The sequence below is a fragment of the Sceloporus occidentalis genome, unplaced genomic scaffold (assembly GCF_023333645.1).
Source record: "Sceloporus occidentalis isolate IW3139 unplaced genomic scaffold, rSceOcc1.0.p SCAF_2, whole genome shotgun sequence".
NCBI classification, from domain to species: domain Eukaryota; kingdom Metazoa; phylum Chordata; class Lepidosauria; order Squamata; family Phrynosomatidae; genus Sceloporus; species Sceloporus occidentalis.
In genome coordinates, this window is record NW_028316982.1 from 244,064,874 (window position 1) to 244,079,178 (window position 14,305).

General features: G+C 42.9%; 1 protein-coding gene across 2 annotated transcripts in view; it reads right to left on the reverse strand.

Moving 5' to 3' along the window:
• LOC149319899 (microtubule-associated tumor suppressor candidate 2-like) overlaps positions 1-8,882 on the reverse strand; it is a 440,967-nt gene extending 432,085 nt beyond the window's left edge. For both annotated transcript variants that reach the window (XM_089512562.1, XM_089512563.1), the window contains exon 1: positions 8,725-8,882. The gene's annotated coding sequence lies outside the window, so the exon portion shown is untranslated. The remainder of the gene's footprint in view (positions 1-8,724) is intronic.
• Between the last annotated feature and the right edge of the window lie 5,423 nt (positions 8,883-14,305).

Below are 14,305 nucleotides of genomic sequence, written 5' to 3' on the forward strand. Positions count from 1 at the left end.
CATGTTAGACGTCAACTCCAGAGACCAGGGTTCAAATCTCTACTTGGCCATGGAAACCCACCGGGTGATCTTTCACCCAAGATATCTCAGTCTCAGAGGAAGGCAAAGGCAAACCCCCTCTGAACAAATCTTGCCAAGAAAACCCTATAATAGGTTCACCTTAGGGTTGCCATAAATTGGAAAAAATATGAAGTCACACAACAATATCTTATTTTGTGGGTTTTTCGGGCTATGTGGCAATGTTCTAGAAAATTTTCTTCCTGACGTTTCGCCAGCATCTGTGGCTGGCATCTGCTCTGAAGATGACAGCCACAGATGCTGGCGAAACGTCAAGAAGAAAATCTTCTAGAACATGGCCACATAGCCTGAAAAACCCTCAAAAAACTATGGATGCCAGCCATGAAAGCCTTCGACTTTACACAACAACTATTATATTGCCCTCTACATGGGACAACAATACTAAATGAAAAATGTGCTGGGTGTAGAGGGTATGAAGGTTATAAATCTGCCAGCAGAAATGCTCCACAAAAGAACCTCCTCCAGCTAGCTGAGCTCAGAAATTTCCTGACATCTGATCATAGAGTAAACACAACAGAGTAATATTCAGGCAGAACTGCTTTGTGAGCTTGGAAAAGGAATACGGCAAGGGAGGAAGCAATTATGAGCTACCCAGATGTCCTTTACCCAGGGATGCAACCACAAATCTGGCACAAAGTTTTTCACCACGTAAATTCTTTAAAACTTCTAACATCCCTAGGTCAAAAGCGGCTTTAGCACACTGGTACCATGCCACCAAATTTGAGTGGTATAGCAGAATCCATAAATAGCATTTTCCTTTTAAATTGTATTTTTTTTGGGGGGGGGGGGCAGCAATTTCCTTCAAAATCAACATGGCCAAGGAAGATGAGCTAGGTGAGCGGTGGCCACCAAAAGGGCATACTTGGCCTTCCCCTTCACTGCTGCGGTGGAGGTCGCCTTGTGAAGAGGCCTCCACTGCTGAGGCAAAGTCAGGAGATGCTCTCTCAGGCTGCTTTCAAAATGGAGCCCTCCTTGTGAGAAGGCCTCTGCCACCACAGCAAAGCCAGGAGGGGCACAGCAGGAAGACGGCCCAACAAGGTGTCACCTTTCTTCTGGGGTGTCACCCTGTGTGGGCTGCACTCCCTGAACCCCACTAGTGATGGCACTGATTAGGCCCACCACATTAGAACAGATTTGTGGGTGATCAGACTGAGACAAATCCAGGAAATCTGATACCGCAAGTCTTTCATAGTAAGGGAAAGAGAAAAAACAGCTACAGTCCTTTCATTCAGTGCTGTTCAAAGTTGTAGTCCACAAAGCAGTGTCATTCTCTAGACAGTGACTCCCAGTCCTTGGTAAGTTTCCAGGAACTATGCCAATATGGCATAAACATGGTACTGATCGCTAGCACACTGAAGAACAAAAACAGCTTAAGAAGAATGGTTTTAGCTGACAGAGAGTCAGAACCCCTTTGCAGTAGATGGTGGGCTGGGAGTCCCTAAGCAACAGATCCCATCCAAACTATCCTGGAGCCAATACATGGCTGGCACTTACCTCCCACTGCCTCAAGTGGAATCAAAACATGAGCATCAGCCCAAAGGTTAAATACTAAAGGGTGGCAACAATTTTACTAAGGTAATACAGTCTATCCCTTCCTCCATGTCTAGAAACTGGAAGATTAGTGGAAAAGTAAACAGCTGAAATAAAATCACTCCTACGCACCACTCCCAGCTAGGCTGAAAATCCTCACAAGACAGCACATGCTTAGCTGCCAGGACGAACAGTGAGGTCAGACTCCTTTGCAAATATAAAATAATCTGTTCCATGCCCTGGGCAGCTGTATATCAGCTATCTGTGATGCTGCCCACTGCCTGGTGTTGAATGCCACACCCTGTACAAGTAGAATAGAAACATAGTAAAATATGATCTTAAGAATTATAGTTTTAAGAAACTGCACATTTCTACATGATCACATTAATTTCTGTTCAGCATTCAGCTGCACGCATTATTTCACTCGCTCGCCGTTATGATCATGTCTCCCCTCTGTTGTCCTCCCTTCACTGGCTCCCTTTTCCTTTCCGCATCAGGTACAAACTTTTGCTACTCACCTTTAAAGCCCTGCATGGGCTGGCCCCTCTTTATTAAAGTGATCTTCTCTCTCCCTACATCCCTACTCGCACTCTCTGCTCTGGTAGCCAAAGTCTCCTCTCTCAACCCAGAATTTTCTCTGCCCCGTCCCGGATCCGTCCCTTCTCTCTTGCTGCCCCTCATTCCTGGAACCTTCTTCCTCTGCATACATGGCTCATCACTTCCCTAACCAACTTTAAGGCTGAGCTGAAAACCATATTGTTTAGGGAAGCGTTCTCAGGGAATTTGTGATTGTCATCTGTCTGTCTAATAATGTTTGGTGTGATGTGATCTGCTTTTATATTTGATGTTTTTAATTTGTCTTTTCTTTTCTACATGGTAATTTTATCTATTTCTCTATTTAATTGTTATTATCTTAGAGTATACGCCTTGGGCAGGCTTTTATATACTCCTTAATTTTACCGACTTTGTACAGCGCTGTGTATAATTACAGAGCTCTAGAAATAAAGTTTAATAATAATAATAATCACATGTGAGGCTACACAGAGTCTATGAAACATTTACAACTTACCATATAAATCTTATAAAGGACACCAGACCATTATAATGGTTGGCATCTCAGGTCTGGTCCATATCAACAACCAATACATGATTTGCCATTAAATAGTCGACACAGCTTCCATTCAAAATTAACTGCAGCAATGAAGTTCATTGGGAATTGAACTGCTAATATAGGCATAATGGAAGTTGCCAGTACATGATTCAGAGGCTCTTGGTTCATGTAGCTCAATAGTGTCTGTGCTGGCTAGAAGTACCTTCCAGGGTTTCAAACAAGAGTCTTTCACAGCCATACTTGGAGATGGCAGGGACTGAACCAGGGAATTACTGCATGGAGAGCAAATATGCTCCCTTCCCAAGCATAGATAAATCAAGGGAGGTTATTTGCATAATACTATCCATGTGTGAAACTAGCCTTTACATACTACTCAGTCATGTTTTAAAATTATAGGCTTGCCTGCACGGCTAGAAACATTCATACGCCTGACCAAAGTTTAGGCTTTAGGAAAATAAAAAGCATTGCATTTTTAAAAATATTCCCTTTGTGGAGCCTTCCCTATACTAATACTGGAGTCTTGAAATTAAGTCTTATTTCAGCCCTCAGCAAATTACTTTCTCTCTTTCAGCTTTCATTCCCAATCAGTAAAATGCTAATAACAACAATCTACTAGCCTTGACAGAATTGTTTCCAGGATTCTTGCTCCTAAAGGTGCCATACTTTTGGACATCTCAGTGGCTTTCGATACCATCGACCATGGTATCCTCCTGGAACGCCTGAGGGAGCTGGGTATCGGGGGTACTGTGCTCCAGTGGTTCCATTCCTACCTCTCGGGTAGATTCCAGATGGTGCAGCTGGGAGACGTCTGCTCCGGTAAGAGAGAACTGACATCTGGTGTCCCTCAAGGAGCTATTTTGTCCCCTACGCTATTTAACATTTACATGAAACCGCTAGGAGAGATCATCCGGAGACACGGGGCGCGGTGTTATCAGTAAGCTGATGACACCCAAATTTGTTTCTCTGCGTCTCTGACTGATGCAGTGACTAGGGATGGCATCTCACCTCTAAATGCCTGTCTGGAGTCGGTAATGGGCTGGATGAGGGAAAACAAACTCAGTCTGAATCCAGAGAAAACGGAAGTACAGGTGGTGGGATTTGCCATCCTGTCCTGAACGGGGTCACGTTCCCCTTGAAGGACTCGGTTCGCAGCTTGGGAGTACTCCTAGACTTGTCGCTCCAGCTGTCATCTCAGGTGGATGCAGCGGTCAGGAGCGCTTGTTATCAGCTTCGGCTGATACGCCAGCTGCGCACCTACCTGGACCGGAGGGACCTTGAAACTGTAGTACATGCTCTGGTAACCTCTCGATTGGATTTCTGCAATGCGCTCTACATGGGGCAACCCTTGTACCAAACCCGGAAGCTACAGTTAGTGCAAAATATGGCAGCGAGACTGGTCGCTGGGTGTTCCAGGTCAGACCACATAACACCTATCTTGAAAGATCTTCACTGGCTGCCTATCTGCTTCCGGGCTCAATACAAGGTGTTGGTAATGACCTATAAAGCCCTAAATGGCTTGGGCCCAGGGTACTTGGAGGACTACCTATCCGCATATAATCCATTCCGCACACTCAGGTCGGCAGGGAAGAACTTGCTGGAGGTCCCAACTACACGTTATGTGAGGACCTCGCAACGAGCCTTCTCTATCTCGGCCCCTAGAATATGGAACAATCTCCCGGACGAGCTCTGCTCCACCACATCTTTAGATCTTTTTAAGAAGAATCTTAAGACCTTTTTCTTCTCCCAAGCCTTCCCCCCATGAGATGTCATTTTATATTTTACCCCCTCTGTTGACAACCTTGCAATGTTTATGGCAGGGGTAGGCAACCTGCGGCCCGTGGGCTGGATGCGGCCTGGCGAGGCCTTGGGACTGGCCCCAGCCCAGTCCTGCCTCCGATTGCTGCTGGGGCCTTTGGCCTCTCGCGGGCAGGGGCAAGGGGGGCAATTGTCTATAGATGCCTCAGAAACATGCATTTATATTAACCTTTTTTAAAAAGATCAGCAAATTTTTTTGCGTGTCCTCCACTTTTTTTAAAAAAAGTGTCCACCATTTGAAAATGTTGTCCTACATTTGTCTCGGTTTATTTTATTTATTTAAATTTTTTAAAAAATATTTAATTATTTATTTTTTGGCTTCGGCCCCCCAGTTGTCTGAGGGACAGCAACCCGGCCCCCGGCTCAAAAAGGTTGCCTACCCCTGGTTTATGGATTCCCCCATTCAGCTGGCCCTGTTGTTATTGTGATTGTTTTTAAATGCTGTTTTGTTTTATCTTGATGTATTTTTTATCTAAATCTGTACGTCACTTTGATCAAAAGTTGGAAAAGCAGGATAGAAATAAACTTTTTATTTATTATTTTTATTATACTCTAAGAAAGTTCTCACTCCTAGCATTCTTATTATTAACATTCTCACTCCTAAAGGTGGCATAGTCTAGAAGAGAGTTATAGTTCAATCCATGCATATTAGATGAAAATCCTATTCAGTTCAATGGGATTTACTGTCTAGTAAGTATTTACAAGCCTTAAAATGGGTTCTATTTAAACTCAGGTCATATGTAGTCCAAAACACTCTGCAGAAATAATCCAGTTTGAGACTGCTTTAACTGCCCTGGCTCAATGCTAGGGTATTCTGGAAACTAATGTTTTCTGAGACAATTAGCCTTCTCTGCCAGAGAACTCTAGTGCCACAATAAACTACAATTCCCAGGATTCTTCCCCCAGCACTGAGCCAGGGCTGTTAAAGCAGTTTCAAACTGGATTATTTCTGCAGTGTGTTTTGGACCTGTATTTCAGTGGCTGCGTCATAGATTAGATGCTTCTCTGCACAGAGATAATTGCTTTTGGGTGTGTTTGTTTGTCTATTTTCAGACAGAAAGAAAAAAAGATTTGCATAAAAGATGTGGAAGTACAGCACAACTATAAGTACAGCACAAGTAGAACCCATTAGATAGCTAGTGTATGAAGCAGCTGCTCCAATGTATGCTGTCATATTGGGGAAAATATGTGCAGGCAGTTAATTGTGTATTTTCAAATAACAACAACAACAACAATAGAGAGGAGGAGGTGATGGCCATGTATGTTGACCTTTATATATATTCCTTCAATAATCCTTTCAACAACCCTTTAAGGTAGATCACGGCGTATTATTATTATTCCCATATGGCAGGTGGGAGTGAGCACTAGAGCTGTGAAATAGCACTTGCCTAAAGCTAGCTTTGCATGGCTGTGGTGAAATTTGAAACTGGAAATCTATGTCAGGGATGCACAGACTTCAGAGCTGAAGAATCTACTTAGTTGCCATCCTTGATCTACCAGAATCAAGGCTCGATTAGAGCTACCAAATGAGGCATGTACAAAACAATGGCTCTGGAGTTTGTGGATGACCAGGGGAGAAAACAGTATTAAGGAACAAACATTATGATTCTGTGATTAGAATGAAGAGGCAAGAGTGCCTCTAGGCACATGCACTGCCCTGACATTTGTTTTCAATACCAGAACTGAGCTCATGCAAGCATGTCATATGAAAATCCTGGATCCCTGCCCAAGCTTTCTTCCATCTCAGCAGGCAAATTTGGAAGTCTTTTCATCCCTGCTATTGTTAAATCATCAGGCACTGGAAACCCTTAGCAATCCAATACAGATCATCCAGAAATCTACCACTTGATCCCAATCTCCATTCTGACCCCACCATGCTCTAGACTACAACATCAATGCATACATTTCATCCTATCAGAGATTATCCCTGCAATGCTGGAGAAAGGCAGAGGAAAGTCACTTTTGTAAAGGGGTTTCAAATCACTTCCACTCTCCCTCTCAGAACTTTATTTCAAAACTGGGAGATGAACCATCTCAACAACAACAACAACAACTCTAAATGTTTCCTGCAGGGTTGTGTATATGTTGAGCTTACCTATCCTGATTGTTTACAGATTACATGTGTCACTGGCTTGTGGTCTTTAGTGCAGGCTGTTATTATTATTATTTAATACAATTGGGAGATGAGCCATAAGTATTATTATTATGGCTTATCTCCTAATTTTATTAAATAATAATAATAATAATAATAATAATAATAATAATAGTCTACACTAAAGACCACAAGCCAGTGACATGTACCATCTGTAAACAATCTGGATGGGTAAACTCAACACATACATAACCCTGTGGGGAAACATTTGGAGTAAGTGCCCCTTACAGACAGAGCCAACATATACAGCAGTTTTATCAGCCTCTTTATCATTCCTCAACACCTGGATTGTCCAATCCAAGAAGAAACTAAAAGCAGCACCTTTGATGCACAAACTTGCTCCTCGGTTTTGTTCCCCTGCAATAGAAAGACTAGCCACACAGGGGAACGCCTATCATTTTTGTGGTGCTGGTGGTGAGAAAACATTGCAGGGGGTGGGGGTGGCAGTTAGGCTGTGGATGATGCATGGCTGGAAGAAGAGATAACAAGCTACCATTGAAGCATCCACGGCGTTCTTGTCCCATCTGAACAGCTGCTGTTCAGAAAAGAGGGAAGAAAGCTGAGGATGAGGTCCATGATTGCAAGAGACAATGTGCCCAAAGAAGGGGGGCCAGACAGGCGTGGGGTTGTTTTGCTGCTGCTGCACTTGTTATTGTCTTTAGATGTCTACTGGGCTAATTTCCCCTTTGGCTCCCAGGAGCATCTTAGGTGAGAGCCAGTATGTAGTGGTTTGAGCGTTGGACTAAGGACTCTAGAGAGCAAGGTTCGAATCCCAGCTTGACCATGGAACCCTGCTGGGTGACCTTGGGCAAGTCACACTCTCTCAGCCTCAGGGGATGGTCCTCTTGTCATGCAAACCCCATGATAGGGTCGCCGTAAGTCGGAAACAACTTGAAGGGACGCAACAACAACAACAACAACAACCATTCAGTTATATTCAAACAAAAATCTGCCACACAGTGACACCTTTACTGGCCAACTGAAATGCACAATATACTTCTTCCAAGCTTTTGAAGCTCCAACGGCTCCTTCATCAGGCAAGATGTTGCATACCAAACAGGAGGAAAATTAGAGATGTTAGTACGATGCATGCATTTTCTTGTTTCTGTGCTTAGCTAAGATGGTATGGGGAGGGTATCTTTAGCAGGCCAGGCCCCCTCCTCCTCTGGCCATGGGGCAATTGGGCAAAGTCCAGGAAATTTTAAAGTCTATTTGCATATCAACAAGGACTCCTCTAGATTCAGTTATATCATATGATGTTTGTACCATCACCACAAATATATGTGCAGCACAACCCAGCCACCAAGATATATTTGCTTAAGATCAGTTTTGGGGGGAGAGGGGAGGTTGTTTTATAGCTCAATTCATTTTATTTATTTATTTATTTTTATCCCACCTTTCTCCCAAAGTGGGACCTGAGGCGGCCAACAACATTTATATATATATATATATATATATATATATATATACACACACACACACACACACGCATTAAAACAACAATTAAAATCTTACAATTAAAATCGTAAAAAAATATTTAAAAATGACAAACATAAAATTGAAAGCATACAAAGTTGAGCGGACTGCTAAAAAAGGCAAATCATTCAGATCTACTGAAGAGCAAGCCCCAACCCTCCCTAGAAGCCAGAATGAATAAATCTTGTGTTGGCAGAGGTGGGGTGGAAGAGGTTGCCTAAGTCCTGAGACGTCCTGAAACCAGGTGACACCCAACCCAACAACAAGGCTTTAGAAAACTTGCGCAGGAGGGATCCATATCCGTATCCAAAGGGTGAGAGGGGTGGGGAGGGGTTCCTAGGAAAGGTGGCAGTCCCCCCCCCCCCAAAAAAAATAACCCTCCTCAGATTGGCTTCTCTCATCTTACTCTCAAAGTGGGGACCAGAAAAGACCTCCGAAGTAGATCACCGTCCAAGTCCGGCGCGCGGTGGACGATGCTGCTGAGCATCCTTTGGATGCAGGCGATACAGGCAGAGTGGTACCCAAGTGCCAGGAAAGGATGCTCAGGAAAAGGACCACTTACCTGGCTCTGCGATGGAGCTGCTTCCAGGCCGGTCCTCCCTCCGCAGGACAAAGGGACCACAACCACAACAACAACAACAACAACAACACAGGGACACACATACACACTACCAGATGTGGGTCCCTCCCTCTGGCGTGCCAGCTTTACATCCGCACGAGCGGATCAGCCTGCAAAAGGATGGAGAGAGCTATATACGCCCCCATACACACACCACACACACACACATACATACATACACAATACACACAAATCGCTCAGCCCCTTCAGCTGGTGGGTTCCCCCCGCCCCACTGCGGAGGCCGAACAGGGGAGCCGCAGCGCCCTCTCCCGGCAGAAAAGGGAAAAGCCTCTTGAATCTGCAGAAATCATCCGGTTTCAGACCGCTTTAACTGCCCTGGCTCAGGGCGAGGGGATCCTGGGGGGATGTACAGAACAGAGAAGGCTAAAAGGTCTCACAAAACTCCAGTTCCCAGAATTCCCTAGCATTTTTTATTTTTATTATTTTTAATGTTATTTATCTATTTCCAAGATTTATAGCCCGCCTTTCTTTCACAGTGGGGTTCAAGGTGGGTTGCAATATATGAAAAAGGCAAAGCTAAAACACTGCGTGGAAAAGTTAATATATAAATTAAATACTACTAACAGTCAAGCATAAATAAAGCTCTGAGCCAGGGCAGTGAAAATGGTCTCAGACTGGATTATTTCTACAGAGTTATGGTGGACCTCCAACTGCCATGGCTCAATGCTAGGGAATCCTAGGAGCTGTAGTTCAGTGAGACATTGATAAGCCTTCTCGGTCAGAGAGCTCTGGGGCCACAATAAACTACAGTTCCCAAGATTCCCTAGCATTGAGCCAGGGCAGTTAAAGCAGTCTCAGAGTAGATTATTTCTGAAACATGTTTTGGACCTTAGTAAACAGGACCCCCCCCCCCCTACTCCGGTTGCATCTGCATTGCAGAACTAATCCGGTTTGACACCATTTTAAACTGCCATGGCTCCATGCTAGGGGATTCTGGGAACTGTAGTTTGTGCTTAGCCATGGAAACCCAATGGGGTGACCTTGGGCAAGTCACACTCTCTCAGCCTCAGAGGATGGCAATGGCAACCCCCCCCCCCAAAAAAAAAAAAAACACCCTATGGTAGGGCTGCCATAAATTGGAAATGATTTGAAAGGAGGCAACAATTCGACAGGAATGTGCCAGGAAGCCTCCCTCCATAGACAGATGGGAACCCAAATATGGTTCAAGCGCGATCTGTGCTGGGTTAGTTGCCATGGCAGCTCAGCCTTGGAGCTTTTTTCGGAGCCTTTCTGATCTGTGAAAGAGAAAGGTGTGCAGTACCTTGGGGAAATGGAGAATTTTTCTCTTCCCAGAATGCTAGCTAGATGGGGACTGGGACGATGTACTGTACTTGGAAGCAGTTCCTGCCTTCTCGGAATCAAAGGAATTTGGACCCCAACTTGCCAGGTCCCACCTCCACCATCGCAGCATGGCTTGGGAACATGGTGGGTAGGGGATTCTGGGAGCTGTAGTCCACAAAAAAAGTGACTTCTAACTCTCTTCCAAGTGGTGTCTTTAAGATCAAGGTATCATCTGACCCAGGTGCTGTAGGCTTTTATATTTCAGAAGAGGGAGCTTTCCAAACCAGCTGTGAGTATTCCTTCCCTAAGAAAACTCTCCCTGCATTCATCATAAATGGACTCAAAGGCACATTCACAGACCCATAACCCAAACCTAGTTTGAAAGATTTGGGAAACCCTTAAATTCAAACCCAGTTTAACTGAGTGACTACCTCTGATATAGAGGAGCAAGAACAGATAACCAGAACAGTAAAAGAACATTATTATTATTATTATTATTATTATTATTATTTACAGTTTTTTGGGGGGGTGGATGGGCTATGTAGCCATGTCCTAGAAGAGTTTATTGAATGAATAAACTATGTTTCCTTTTCAAACATTTTGACTTCACATTATTTTATCTTCTTGTATCTCATCCTTCTTCCAATATAGGATGACTTCCTCCCAATATAGGACTCAAGATGGCAAACAACAAGTATAAAACAATATAGTTTAAAAGCAGTACATCAATATTAAAATGTATAAATTTAAAATTTAAAAACCAATTCAACAGAGCTAAAACAGTCATAAAATACAACACGTTAAAAATCCAACCCATGAAAATGTATATAGCACAACATTAAAAACATTCCATTCAGTTATATCATAGGATGTTTGTAGAGTAATCACAAATATATGTGCACCACAATCCAGCCAAGATATGTTTTTGGAGGGGTGTAGGGGGGTTGTTTTATAGCTAGGTTAAGTTGACTGCTAAAAAGGCAAATAATTCAGACCTACAGCAGATCAAGCCTGAACTCTCCCTAGAAGCTAACATTAGGAAATTGAGCCTATTGTACTTTGGACATTGTACTTTTCCTGCTGCCTTCTACCTTACCAAGCATTATTGTTTTTATTAGTAAGTCATGTCTCACTAGACTTACTAGAAAAGGCAATAATGATTGGTAAGGTAGAAGGCAGTATGAAAAAAGGAAGATTTAAGGAAGCCACAACCCTGCATCTGCAAGACTTGGGCAGGGCTGTTGATAATAGGGTCATTTGGGGAAGTTTCTCATTCATGGATTCACCATGAGTTGAAGTTGATTAGATGGCAGTTAATATTACAAAAACATACTTTGGACATTTGTTGAGATGACATGACTCATTGGAAAAGAACATAATGCTTGATAAAGTGAAAAGCAGTATGAAAAAAGAAAGATCACTTTTCAGATGGATAGACTCAACCAAGGAAGCCACAGACTTGAATCTACAAGACCTGATCAGGGATGCTGATGATCGAGTGGAATTATGTGGTATTCCTTCACCACCATTTAGTAAGATCACACACCATAACAAAAAACAACCTTAAAACAAACAGTTCCATTGTAAAAGGGATGAAGTTTCATCAAACTGGAATTGTCATTTGAAACTTTAGAGACATAGCCTTGTTAGTTTGGAGTATCAGTATGTAAAGGCATCTTTTGGCATCTCTGACACTGTGTGAAAGACATTGTAGCATAAGCTGTCATAGACTTGGGCTACCATTTGCATCTGAGGAAGTAGACCAAGGTCCAAAACACATTACAGAAATAATCCAGTTTGAGACCACTTTAACTGCCCTGGCTCAATGCAAGGGAATTCTGGGAACTGTACTTTTGTGAGGCATTTAACTTTCCCTGTCAGAGAACTCTGGTGCCACAATAAACTACAATTCCCAGGATTCCCTAGCACTGAGCCAGGGCAATTAAAGTGGTCTCAAACTGGATTATTTCTGCAGTGTGTTTTGGACCCAAGTCTCCAAGATCTCATGCTATAATTTATTTTACAGAGTTAGTTTCAAAGGTGCTACAATATCCCTTTACATCTGAAACTTTTGTTATTATGGAAATAAATCAAGTACCCAAGTAGTTATTTATAGGACCCCAGCATAGCATAGTGGTTTGAGGATTGGGCTATGACCCTGGAAATCAGGGTTTGATCCCTTGCTCAGCCATAGAAATCCACTGGGTAATTTTGGGCAAGTCACACACTCTCAGCCCCAGAAAATCCCATGATAGGGTCACCTTAGGATCACCATAAGTTAGAAATGACTTGAAGGCACACAGCCATCAAAAAGAGTTTATTTATAAGTAGTTACTTCCAAGTTCTGTCCATGGCATCCTAAAAGAACATTTTTTTTCTGGAACAAAGAATTGCTGGCAGTGCTTAGCTTTCATGTTCGAGTAGCAATGAATCTGCTCCATCTTAAAGGAGTTATTCAGGGTCCTCAACCCTGGCCGAAAAATAGGTTCAGCACCATGGAGAGTGCCTTTAAATTTTATAACTAAAGCCCAGATTTCATTCCTCCACTGATAAAGAAACCACCAGCACAACTTCAGTGAAACCATGTGTATCCAGATCTCAAACAAGGGACTTTTCTTTCAAACTTTAGATTGCAGCCTTGCCTTTTGGGATACTTAACCAGGGAGAAAGCAGTAAGTTCAGATAAAATGGAAAATATCAAGTTTTGTACTCAGATGTTATTTATGTAACTGGAGCAAAAACCTATGGAACAGCAGTTCTGTATTCTTGGGCATCTTATCACAGCAGGAATTTAATCTAACACAAGAAAAACACAAAAGCTGTGTGGATCCAAGATACACTTCTGTTTGCAGGATGGTTGTTCTCCTATAGCAAGTGGTGTGCCCACTCATATAGTGATTAAATTGGGGGCAGCCCTTCTCATTATTTTAAGGGCAGTTGTGCATTGAAGTACTACTAACGTAGGTCAAACTGAAAGAAATCAAATACTGTGCTTTTAATATTCACTCAAGCTGAAGAACAAAGATGGCACTGAGCATTTTCTGCAGTAAAGAACAAATATTGGGAAGTTTTTAAAGCAGTGAAGCTGGCAGAATGAATCTGGGAGTTGTAGTCCAAAAAAAGTAACATTTCCAATATCTTTTGTAGCTTAGGTTCCTGTGTGCCCACAAATAGCAGTTTTTGTTATAGCTCTGAAATAGTGTTGTTAACTGCCTTTGAGGCAATCTCGACCCATGGCAACCCTATGGATGAGACATCTCCAGCCCCCCCCTCCCCCCCGTCCTCTCCTGCTCTGCCCAGCTCCTGCAAACTCATATTCGTGGTCTTTTTAATAAAGTCCACCCATCTAGCATGGGGCATTCCTCTCTTTCTACTTCCTTCCACCTTTCCTAACATTATTGTCTTTTCCAACGATTCATGCCTTCTCATGATGCATCCAGAGTATGACAGTGTAAGTCTTGTCATCTTGGCTTCTAGGGATATTTCTGTCTTGATCTGTTCTAGGACCCATTTGTTGTCCTTTTGGCTGTCCATGGAATTCTCAGCACTCTTTTCCAGCACCACATCTCAGGTGAGTTGATTTTCCTCCTATCTTCTTTCTTGGCTGTCCAGCTCTCACATCCATACATTGTAATAGGGAATACAATGGCTTGTATGATTCTGACTTTTGTGTTGAGTTGTATCTCTTTGCACAGCTTACTCAGATCTAAATTAAGAGCTGGAATTGTGTGACCCTTCAGATGTTGTTGAGCTGCAATTACTGCTGTTTCTTATTGTTGGCTGTGCTGGCTAGGACTGATGGAATCTATAGTCCAACAACATATCTGGAAGTCTGCATGATTCTAACCTCTGGGCTAAATCTAATTGCTAATCCTATCTGATGTCCCACTGAGATCAATGGGACTTAATGTAGTTAGCTGTGATGTATTCAAGTCTTTTAGTCCAAGTCTCAAGTAAAGTCTCAAGTCTCTACCGTCAGGTCTCAAATTGAGGTCTTGCAAGATACTTTGAAGTCAAGTCTCAGGTCAAGTCTCATATCTAGGAGTCAACATCAATTTTAAAAATGGAGGTGTGTGTGTGTGTGTGTGTGTGTGTGTGGTCTCAATACCTAGAAAATTACAAAGGTGTGCACAAAGTTAGGTAAAAGAGATCTCAAAGAATAACATCATTTGTGTTGGGCAATGGGCTTAAGGTGGAAGGATCCTTCTAAAGTTTTGAAAAG